The sequence below is a fragment of the Wyeomyia smithii genome, chromosome 3 (genome assembly GCF_029784165.1).
Source record: "Wyeomyia smithii strain HCP4-BCI-WySm-NY-G18 chromosome 3, ASM2978416v1, whole genome shotgun sequence".
Lineage (NCBI taxonomy): Eukaryota > Metazoa > Arthropoda > Insecta > Diptera > Culicidae > Wyeomyia > Wyeomyia smithii.
Genome location: NC_073696.1, coordinates 275,860,915 through 275,873,775, shown reverse-complemented (window position 1 = coordinate 275,873,775; position 12,861 = coordinate 275,860,915). Strand labels below are relative to the sequence as shown.

Genomic DNA, 12,861 nt, shown 5'->3' with positions numbered 1-12,861 from the left:
TGTGCAGGCTGTGCGGGTCGATCACCGGCTTGTATATGTCTCCCTACCGATCTGAGCGATCATGTCTCCGATGACGATCTTGGTCTCATTACACGAGTAGTTATAGCTGTGCGTAGAACGCTTCTTTCTCTACATCGGGTCTTTCTTCGTAAGAACAGTGCACAGTGAGGATAGTTTAGTTGTATAACCGGCCATTTATTCTCAACAAACAAACCTGACACGACTCTGCACCCTGCCCAGCACTATAAAGACAGTACCCAGCTCATTGATTGTGCCACCACTCTGGTAGTACTGTTGCCTGCGGTTACAAATCCTCCGTACCTTCTCTCCTTTCCGGCAAAGCTAGCGAGACACCGCATTTCATTATTCAACCATCTACTCCGGATCAGATGCTGTTTGAGCCGTTCCTAAGATGAAGAACAGAAGCTCAGGCAAATTTCTATTCTATGATAACAGCTCCCCCTGCCCTGTCAGCATATGACCAAGTTCTCACCGGTTCACCGTTCTTCCCTTGGTTGCTCCCATTCCAGTCGGTACCATGTGGAGGTAGGGATAGGAGTTGCTGGGCATTATGCTTTAGGCAACACTGGGGTCTATTTTATGCCAACTAGTACGGGTGTACTGCTTGTACGCATTGCCCAGCCGGTTACCAACTTTTTCTAATATCTGCTAACTATTTTAGGCGTTTCAGCGACTCAACTGTGGTTTCAAAACCTAGAATTTACCGAATAGTTTGCTGCAGGTCTAAATAACCGTTGTAGCTTCTTTGAATGCGTATTCAACTTGAGCTGTCCAATTCAGCTTACCATCCAGAATCAGCAATGCCAGATTGGAAGACAAGCCTCCAAATTGAAGTCATCCTTGTTTGTTAAGACATAGGAAAATATGACATTAAAAATATGTGATTATGACCCGCATTTTACAGAGGGGGCGTCCCTTTTTTATTGCTCGACAGTTTTCTGCTGCCGTTAAATTTCCCAGCCTTCGGGCGGTTTAATTAACCATCTCGGGTGGAAGACATGTGAGGACATCTTTTTTAGGAACGTGAAGACATTTGAAAAAAATACCTGGCATCCCTGTCCAGAATAATACCCAGGTATTTGATTTTTCTTTAAAAAGTTTAGTAAAACCCCATTCAGTAAACCAGGAGACATGACGTGTTTCTTCCATTTAGTGAAGGGTACAATAAGTGTTTTAACGGGATTTATGTTCAATGGACACGCTCAGGCCGCCTGAAAGCAGTTTCGCGAATTATGACTTCCTGAAATCTCGCTCGCAAAAAGAAGAGACAGTGTGCTTTGCGCTACAAGTCTCGTTTCTCATTCAGTCGCTTCGTGCTGTGTGCAGCGTGCGAGCGAGAAAACTTACCACTCGTACGAGCCATGTCTCGTCGCATGGGAATTTTTATTGCGACGTACACGAAGATATCTCGTCTCTCAACTTAACGAGTGCGGTGCATGGGCGTCGCGTACTTGAGACAGCTTGCGTGCAAATTCTCGTGAGCTCGTCTCGCGAGCTTGCCTCGCATGTTGCTTTGCGCTAATGGTGCGAGAAGGAAATTGATTTTGCGCAGAAGGAAACAGGCAGGGGATTTTATGTTGTTTTTTTATTACGGTGTTATAGCAGCATGCATCAAAACACCGTTAGAATTATCAATGATATAACCTAGTTTATTTATTTATCAATTCAAAATTCTGTGATTAATTCATCCGACTTTTGTTAACATGAATTAAGAACGTTTTGTTACTATACTAATTATGCTAACGGTACGAAAATGCACCGGATGCAGAGTGTTACGTTGGTTAACAGAAGTGTTCCTTTCGTCGGTTTAGATGTCATTGACTATCTTATGATAGAACTCTGTTTTGTAGTTATAAGGATAAAAATCACAGGAGGGTTGTGTGCAAAGCCACGACCGCAAGGTTGAAGTAGAATACTTTTACAAAAAAGATAACCCGGCTGCTTGCGTGTCAGTCATTTTGAAATCGGATTTGTTACGCTTGTTAAATTATTTCCAGTTATACCATTCTACAAAGTTCGAAAATTTTTATTCCGTATGTCTTAATACTAATGTACGAAAAAACGTATGTGTCGCATGGAAGCAGATTGTTGCGTGTTTGATATTGCTGATGATAGACATGAGTATGAAGGTCGAAATTCTGCTGTGATATCTAACCATAACCGTCTTCTTCAAGGCGTTACATCCTTGTTAATGCAGTGTTGTAAATTTTTTAAAACATACTCAGCATCGTGAGCAGAGCGTGCCGAACTTTTCTGTTTAAAATCGGATTTGTTTCGTATATACCGATTGTTATGCACAGTATCACCAAATCGTAATAAACATCACACTGCTCTGCATTTGCAGCAGCATCTAACCTCAGTTGCAGTTTATTATTAACCATTTATTATGCTCTCCCAAAAACATGTAGTAGTCTTGAAAATGGCCGATTGCTACAGTTGCAATTTTCATTCAATTATTGCATAAATGCTTCATGGTCAGATATACCTGCTGCAACTGCTACGCTATTCGTAACCATGCCACAATTGTGGCCGCTATACGCCTCCATTGGTAACGCTGCTCCTGCATCAGCTGGCCCAGCTGCTATCGATGCTGAGATCCGCATCAAATAGTGCGCTATTCATTGCTGCAACTAGTGCGCTATCCATTGGGAAGCAATCATATAACGACCAATCAGAGGTCGAATTTTTCGTTTTAACAAGTCTCGCCTTTTTTCAATAGTACAATAGTTTGAATAATAAAATTACAATTATCTTTTTTTGGGAAGAATCTTAGAAGATTTTCCACTCTATTGCAGCAAGAACGAAGGAAATCCATCGAACACTAACCGATTTATTAGCATTTGAAATTGGACATGTTTTTCACTTTTTTCGGTTTTAGATTTTCATTTCACATCCCTATGTAGCCGAACTTCCTGAGAGAAGTATTCTACTTCAAAAATGTGGTTTGAAATTACAACATAAGTTTTTCGGGAGTTAAAAATAGTAAAACCATTGAAATTGTTTATATTTTCTAGTACATGTTGATGTTGGATAGAATTTTCGAATTGAGTACACTAAAGTCGCTTTTTATGCGGGGTATACATGCCGCGTAAATTCCGGAATCCGCGTAAAAAAAACCGCGTAAATGCTGCAATCCGAGTTAAGAGGAACCGAAATCCGCAAGAAAAAAAAATACCGCGTAAATTCCGGAATCCACGTAAAAAAACCGCGTAAAAGCGACCTTAGTGTATAGATATTGCAAATCATGTTCTGAAGGTTCGTGATAATCTGATCGTAGTAATATAGTTTTGTGAATTCTTCCGATTAATACACCTTCAGAAGGGTCTGACGGCATATATCGTATGTAGGTACGGTAGGCAGCCTATACACCAGAGAGACGCAGAGACACTCACCGTTAAGGCAACTGTCAACATCGAAACGGATAACGGCAATGCAAAATTATACAGCTCGCCCGTTTTGATGTTGACAGTTTCCTCAACGGTGAGTGCTTTGTCATTTTTCTAATATACAGTTTCACTAAGGTACAGTACGGGCGTCTCGCCCAGTTCGTAAAGCGATAAGACAACGTGTGGTGCGCCGCAGTCTCTTACCGAAGAAAAAAAATGGTATTGGTGGTATTCAAGACACGACCGCATGACGTTGGACTACGGTATTCTTATTTTCCATTAAAACAAATAATAGAGAGAATTGCAACTCTAGTATTTGCTGCAATTTTATCTAGTGCATTTCTGAATGCTGAGACGTTAAAACGTTATAAATAATAATATATAGGGTAGGGAACGGCTTAAGCAGTAGCACCTATTTTAATCAGTCGAAGAAAACAGGCCTCAAACTCCTGCATTTCGACCACTATCGACAATTTCAATGATGGAAACGAAAACTTTGATTGTCTAGCTGTCTTACGAATATAAGAAATACCGTTAATCACAAAAAAATCTGTGAACAATTGCAATTGAAACAAATCGACATATATTGCAGCCATTCAGGAGCCACTTCAGGTGCTGAAAAAAACGCCTACAAAACAGATGGAAACTGCTTAAAATAGGTTCGGGGTGATTGGAATAGTGTCCCTCGATTGGTAACTTTGATTGATGATTGTCAAAGTTTGCTAACTTAGTTTTACAATCCGAAAACAAGTTCTGACAGAGGAAACGATAGAGAGCAGATTGATATACTACTGTTTGAGTTTCACCCAGCACATTTCGAGTATTTCGTCTGAATACACAGGCGGTTCCTAAAGCTGCTTAGAATATGTTTCCTACCCTACTAAAAGAATGGATATCTTTTACTTAATCGCTGTCATTTCATACATATTCGAATCAAACCTTTGTTCGTAGCTGCACCAGCAAGACAATCATTTAATTGAGCGAATTGGTAAAATTTTCCTATCTAAGCAAAAAGCAAACTTAACGAAACTATCTGAAATTGGAGCCCAGAACGATTCAAACGAAAATTTTAAATTTAAAAATTGTTTGACATTAAATTGATAAAACTCATGCTCGGTTAGCTCCAGCCCAGCATATAACTTCATGTATTTAAACAAAAAATACGTAGCTCAATTACACGTTTTTCGGGAGTTGTTATCAAGGTTTTGGCGAGTGACAGGAAAATATCTTAACTTCTTCAATTGTGATTTAGAGCATTTCTAATTGTTTTGTTATTTTTCACAATAGCGACAACTTTGTTTCTTTCTCTGTGTGCGAGAAACAAAATCAAAACCGCGGACCGAGAAACAAAAATGAAAATTTAATGAATGCTTTTTGAGAAAACTTGCAACTCTTTTTACCAATAATTTATGACACTCAATATCTTCGATAAACACCCGCTATAGTTATCCACACACATGCTATAACTATCTATACACACGTTAAAACTATTCATACACACGCTGTAGCTATAGTTTTTTATACAAACATGCTAAAGTTATCCATACACACGCTATTCCTATCCATACATCCGATACAACTATCTATAAACACGCATAAGCTATCCAACCATGTGCTATTACTATCCATACATACGCCATAAGTAATCATTACACACGCAGCAGCTATCCACACACACGCTATAACTATCCGTACACACGCTGAAGATATACACGCTATAGCCATAATATGCTACACATGCTATATCTTACACACGCTATAGCTAGCCATACACACGCAACAGCTCTAGCTATCGAACAGAATGAAGAAATGCAGCTGCCCACTACCTCCGCCGCTGCTGCCTGATACCACCGCTCTGGTTCTGCTGCAGCTCAGTTTCGCCACTGGAATCAGCCACCGCTGCTGATTATTCAAGACCGTTCTAGTGGCCTTCCACTTGTTGACTGATGACTACTATGAGACGACGCAGGTTATTATATAGCCCAAAGCAAAAATCAATTCGCGAGCAAAGGGGAAGCGAGCTTGTGATTGGTTGAATGTGCACGACTTTTAACACAACTTTTAGCTAGTTTAGTATCGAAAACATATTTAAATTAATATACGACAATCTTGCGCAATATTTCCCCTATCAATCAAGCCATTCCTGTTTAGAATCTGTTCAGTGGTAATGATAAAAGAAGCATTTTAAAATGGTGTTGAAACACCTGTTGCCGCTACCGAAAGCGAGCTCGTTATTGGTTGAAAGCTGCGAGACTGTTTACAAAGTCAGATCGGTTATATCCGTTAGTGTCGACTGTGCTTGTGAAGAGAGGTGGTGATTGGTTGCTCGGTATGATTTAGACAATCGATGTGATTTATCAATTTTTCAATAGTGTATCTCGAACAATAGGTTATTTTTGTTACATGAATTCAACCGTAAAAGAATTTCTGATTGGTTGATGCCAAAACCTCGAAATTCTGAAAAGAAATGACTGATATATAAGCGCTCAAAACCTGACCACTTTTTCCTGGTTTTCCCTGGTTGAATTACTAGATTTTCAAATTCAGGTGCCTAACTTCGATATAGACGTTAGTCCAACGTCAAAAAGAAAAGAAACCTCTCGTCGTTTCAGCGCGTGTACAGGAAGTCTGTGTACACGAGAAAGTCTCACGAGCTGTAGCGCACGAGCTGTATCAAGTATGTACAGTACGGGCGTCTCGCTCAGTTCGTAGTGCGATGAAACATCGCCTTGCGCATCGCAATCCAAACCGAAAGAGAAGCGAAAGAGCAACCTGCAAATTGCATGTGACGTGTCTCGTCTCGTCGCACATGCATGGAAATTCTACGAGCGAGAGAAAGATTTCTCTCGTCGCTTGAAAAAAAAGCGCGTGCACGGGAAGTCTGCTCATAACCAATAAAGAGGGAGAGGACTACTCCCTCTTGTGGGCAGCCTTTGTCGCTAAAACCGTGGTCGAAGCATCTTCCACAGCGATGGAAACGAAACGATTATGACCCGATTGTCGTTTTGTCCCAAACTGTACAGATTGCGATTTGTTCAAGTAATGAATAAACTTGAATCCTCTCAGTACGTAACAAAATGTTGATGCATTGCCCACTCGGAAATAATAAATACATAACTAGACTATATACAGCTCTTAGAAGAGAATGATCCGCGCAACTCGTTGTGTTTTTTTCTCCGTATGTGGCTCGTCGCACGAGGAAAAACGATAGCAAAAGAGAATAATAAACTTGACTTGTCCCCTTCGCATCACAGTGACGCAGTAGCAATGATGTGGTATGGTGACGGCGGGAGGGAGAGTTATTTTAGGCTATCGGACTACTTGGGCAACGATTGTTTTCAGCAGGTTTGCTACACCAATTAATGAAAAACTGCTGGAGTAGTGTGAAACATGATATTATATTATATTTTTTTGTTTTATTCATTTAAAAAAAAGGCTGCTTAAGCAGGTAATACAGAAATTAATTGGTACCAAACTTTGCTATTATTCAATTAACCGAATTATCCTACGTTAAGCTTGCGGTTATGCCGAAAAATTTATCTACCTCTCGTTTTGGTTATGGTTTGGTAAATGGAACATTTTCCTCATATTAATTTCAGAGGTAGTGCTAAGAGGAGAGAGAGAGAAGGTGGCTACCTGATATAAATAAATTAAAAAACGCAAGCTTGGCATAGGTTGCGTGATTGATAGTAGACATTCAAATGCTTGAACCTATCTCTTAAAACTAAATTCTTTTTAGTCGTATTGAACTAAGATTTTTAGTAAACATAACAATAATTCTTTTCAAGCAACAATAAAATTTGAAAATTTCGGAGAGGAGTCAGACTGATTAGTGGTAAGTAATTTTAGAGGGGGGGGAGTCATGTCGAACGCTACCTATCGTTACATAGGAGGGGGGGGGGTCTGAAATCTAGATTTTCAGCGTTACGTAATTTGTAATATAACACGTCGATGTTGCACCATCATGTTTCATATCAGAGCAATTCCATCACAAAACCGGGCAATCAATTTAGTCGACCATTGCAAATACAGTGATCACCCGATTATATCACCCCCTTGATGATGTTTGGAGTGATAAAATAGGGAAAGTGATAAAATCGGGATTTTTTTTTTATTATAATTTTGTATCAAAGATGGTAAACCAATAATTTAACACGTAAAATCAGCGATTTTGATTACTACAAGAAATCGAATCATATGAAAAAGCAGTTCTATCCGTCTGTCTGCTTCTCTGATCCTTATAGACGTGGGAACTACTGTACTAATCGGCGTGAAAATTTTTATGTAGGGGTTTTTGAGGCCGGAAAAGGTTATTAGAGTAGCTCGAGACCCCTTACTCTTCTTAAAGGGAGGGCTTCCATACAAATATAACACAAACTTCTACGTAACTTAAAAACTAATCAAGCAAATGGAACCAAATTTGACATGGTGAGGTTATTAGGAGTAAGAAATATGTCAATGGTCACTTGACACCCCTCCCTCCTCTGGGAGAGGGAGGGCTCTCATATATGTAAAACATAAATTTCACTACTAGTTCGTAGGTTAGGTACTAGTGTTTGCATAAAGCTGTGAAGTTGTTCTCTTAGTGTCATACAAATCTCAAGCAGCTCAAAAAATTAGTTTCAGCTATTTTCTAAGGTTACGGAAGAGGGATCAGAAATGACCCATAATGTGTTTATGTGGTTTACTGATAGCCCTTTCACAAAATATCTCTTCAATACATTTCAAAACACATAAAAATTGAGACTTTTTGTACTTTTTCTTCATTCACTCAGAAGCAGAAACAAATCGATGACGTACGTAACGTATCTAACAGTCACAATCCCTGGCTTTTTGGACCGATAGGCCTGAGCAAAACTAGAGAGGGAAAAAAATCGATGAAGTAGTTGAAACAACACCAATGATTTTAAAAATAAAAATTAATCGAGGATACTGTCTACAGACGTTAAAAGACGAAAGTTTGTATCTTAATTGACAGTGGAACTGGCACTTGTAAATAATTGCGAGATTCGGAGATGGTGGACATACAATGTTATATGATGATAAAATTGGGTGAAAAAGGTGATAAAATCGGGGGCAGATAAAATCGGGTACTGATATAATCGGGTGATAACTGTATTTTCATAGCAAAAAAAATCGGTTTTCGATTGTTTTTGATGCCAAATGACTTAGAAACGCATGAAACGTCGAGAATTGGTGTCATCTGAAAAAAAAAATTGCAAAAATCGACTCTCTGGGACTTAATCGTTTTTTCAATTGTGGAAGGCGGAGTTTAAAACATTTAGAATTTATTTAATGAAATTGGTTGCTAGTCTCTCGAAATAGCCTATACAATATACACTATAAGTAGCATCGAATACATCATAATTCATAATATAGTGAAAAATGAGTATAAAATGAAAAAGCACTTCGGTTCGTTTGATTGGTGTGACGTCTTCGACTAAGTTGTAGATAATGATTCTGTCTTACCAAAAAAATACATTTAAAAAAATCATTTATTGAAAAATAAAATAAGAAGAAAAATTAAAAAACAATATGTATTCAAATGAGCTCATTTTTTGAAAATCTGATTTTTTAATAAAACCTACAAAAGATTGCCAAAACAATGAAACCAGTCCGACCATTCAGAAGTTAAGAAAAAAAAGTTATCGTTTTTTGAAAAAAAAAAATTTTTTTTCTTGAAAAAACAAATTGTTTGAATCGTTTTTTCAAAAGGAATATTTTTCTTTTGAAAGGACAAAATATTATCTACAACTTTGCCGAAGACACTATGTCAATCAAACAAACCGTTTCGACTGTAGACATATTTTTAATTTCCAATAGAGCACTGTATGAGGAATTAAGAATTTTTTTACGGTCAAAAAGGTTTATTTGATTGTCATAGTGTACCTGGCAAAGTTGTAAATAATAACTTTGTACTTCCAAAAAAGATGTACCCCGTGAAAAAAAAATAGCTTTTTTTCTGATTCCTCCATGACCGGTTTCGTTGTTCAGGTAATCTTTCGAAGTTTTTATAAAAAAAATCGATTTTTTTCAAATGGTCTGTTTTGGATAATTAATTTTTAATTTTCTTTTAATTTGTTTTTAAAAAATCAATAATATGTTTTTACAGTCTATATTTTTTTGGAAGACAAAACTATGAGTTACAACTTTGCCGAAGACGTCACACCGCTCAAACGAACCGTGTCAATTGTCAATTGTGTTGCTTATTGATTGAGATCCCTATCCCTAGCGAAGGACATTATTGTGATAAGGGGCCGTCCACATACCACGTGGACAGCTTGGGGGTGGGGGGTTGTGTGATGTCCACGGTCCTTACAAAAAATTTATAATTCATATGGGCATTTGTCCACGGGGGAAGGGGGGGGGTCAAAATCGTTAAAAATCTGTCCACGTGGTATGTGGACGGCCCCTAAATAAAACGAATAAATTGTCTGGTACAGCATTCGCATAAACAAGTACAAGTGTCCTAGATAGTATATTTTTCAAACAAAATCAAAAAAACATATTCCATCAGTATCCACCGTTTCATGTACTTTCAAGACACTTGGAATAGAAAACATTATTCAAATTCCATGCACCTCCCGTGTGTGGTTTTGTAAATGACATGGAAGCATTCAACATTTTCCGCGAGACAATCTTAATTTTGGTTGAGTTATATTTTTTTGCACAGAGTAGTTTTTTGAAACATTTTGTAAATTTGTTTTGAAATATCTTGCCATTTTACATGGTATTTTTTTCCAATTCAACATTGCCACCCTAACGACAATGATGTAGCAAATATTATATTTTCAGGAATTTTTCTATTGGTATTGAGTGAAAAGTGATTTTTTTCTTTTTATACTCATTTTTACACAATATTATAAACCACTCTATGTCAAATAAATGAACCACCCTAATGAAACATAATGTTTTCGATGCTAGTTATAGTGTATATCATTATACAGGTTATTTCGAAAGACTAGCGATCAATTTCATTAAATAATTTCTCAATATTTTGAACTCCGCCTCCCGCATCTGAAACCGCCATTCTCTACTGCGAAAACTTGCCGAACTTTTTGCGGATATGTTAACCTTTTCTACCTTTTTGTCCATCCTGACACACGTTTTATACAAGCAAGATCTCTAAACCAACTGGGTACTTGAACCTGCCACCAAAACAATCTCATTATGGAAGTAGGAGACAACACACTTTTTTTTCACTCTCTTTTTGACAAAAATCTCAATCATTGGCGGAATGATCATGAATAATCTTTGTTCATCATATGTACATATTGCGACTAACCCCATATACTCAGCTGTGCACATTTCGATACAGATGTTGTTGTTAGCAGTCACGACAAGAGGCGAATAGTGCGAAAGAAGAGAAAGAGAGTACGCTAGCAGGGATTCTATATACATGGTGCTCCTTTGCAATCCTCGTAACTCGTCTTACACATAGATCTGCTTGCAAATGTGAGAAGAGTAAATGTATATCGCACACTGACAGAGATGTTAATGCATCACAAAAAAGATTTATATGTATTCAAAAATCGCTAGAAACGATTTTCTTCCATCGCTGCTTCCAATATAGCTGTGATTCCTCTGCTCGAGAGTACGGTCTGAATTTAGCTCATTGTAGTGTTTTTAATTTTTCTATCTGTAGGATCTGTAGGTTTTGATGGAAGCATACGATGTATTATCGGAAGCATCATCAATATCAGGAATTGCGCGAAACTTGAGCGACTTATCAATAAGCGTCACTATGCCATGAAGAGCAGTTTTCGTCAATTTCCCAGGTTGGTAAGCGTGCTGATTTATGGAGTGGTGTGTTCTTGAGGAATTCATTGCGGTCAGAGCTATCTGCAATATTCTCCACTAACTTCAAAAGTGTAGATGTGTGGTTTTTAGACCTAAAGGGCTTAGCGAATGTTTTGTTTTTTCCTACCTCCGGTAAAAAAAAAATAAAAGCTTGCACGGAAAAATGTATCAGTTGGGTCATTATAACACCATTTGATTTTTGTGAAAAGATAGGTACAATACTACCTGATCCTGAAGACTTCATATGTCCAAAGGACTTTAATGCTCTGTTGATTGAAGCCTACGTTCGAGAGAGCAGAATTGAGTCATCGGGTGTTGTACTCCTTGTCCCCGGATACTGTTGCTCCCGTGTCTGTTGTTCGTTTGTAAATATTGATCCAGGGAAGTGTGTGCCCATGAGAACCTTCAGTGATTCCTTCGCTGTGACTGTGAGGCTGCCCTAGACAATTGGTGTGGTCTATCGACATCGCTTTCTGGAGTTGTGTGGCTTGGATTATCGTTTGAATGTTCTCGCAGAACTTGATCGTACAAATTCTTTTAGCCTTGCATAGCTTAACGTTGTACTTAGTGTGCGATGCTCTGTATTCATCCTAGTTGGATGTGCTTTTTGCCCTGTTTAACAAACGCCTGCCCTCGCACAGTGGGGCAGATTGGTCTGTTGGTGCGACAAAACCTCATAACTTTTAAATGGTTGTTTCCACAGTGTTTATGTCTTTGGCAATGTTGTACAGCATAAAAACATCTTTATGAAAGATGTATTCAAGTAGCTTTAATTTTCTTCCTACAGATGGCGCTGACATCTATCTTCTGAATAAATTGTGCTAGCCATTTTGTTTCTTCAGAAAAGTTGTTCATATCATCAATTGACATAAAGTTGTCGAAAACATCAAAATTGTAGGATTGACTGTTAACGAGATAGAACTATCTTTATTATTCACAAAACAAAACCCCATAACTCCTCAAATTCAAATCATATAATATTGGTGTCTTCGGCAAAGTTGTTCGAATGATTGTGATCTATCTTCAATGTTTGGTCTAGATCAGTTTATACTTATCTAAATAATTTTGTTTCAAAAAAATACGCCTAATAACTTTTTAGATTCATGTTAAAGAGGTCACAGTGTCACGCAAAGTTGATCAACTATATACGATTTACCATTTTGCACATCATGTTTTGATCTAGAGGTTTTTTTATCTAGAAATCGTAATTTATATAATTTCTGTCTTCTTGATGTCAAGACAAGATGGTTTGGCATTTTCAGGCGAATTCTTTGGCAGGATTCCTATTACATTTATGTACAACATACCTGGATTACTGTTTGATCTAGATCGCTGAATTTTGAAAGTGAAATTCTTTTTGCTACTCAAGTTCAAGTCTAAGCAATTTTGTGTTCTCAGATCAGTTGTTAGGATCGTTTAATTGTTTGGGTCATGCATAAAAAGGTTTCAGTCACTTATTTCATACGCATACACATTCACATTCTAAATGTATTGATCATGATTCATGATATATAACAAAAATGATTGAATTAGAATAGATTACGGAAACATTTATTCATCGTCTTTCATATCATTTTCAACGTAAAGGAGTTTCACGACCGCTTTTTTTTTTTTGTTTTGCGGGTATCAGTTGAATCGAAATTGGTTGTTAAAC

The 12,861-nt window shown here is 37.7% G+C and overlaps 1 protein-coding gene across 6 annotated transcripts in view; it reads left to right on the top strand.

Moving 5' to 3' along the window:
- Positions 1-12,861, top strand: part of LOC129727716 (gastrula zinc finger protein XlCGF57.1) — a 54,215-nt gene that overhangs the window by 39,045 nt on the left and 2,309 nt on the right. The window lies entirely within an intron of this gene.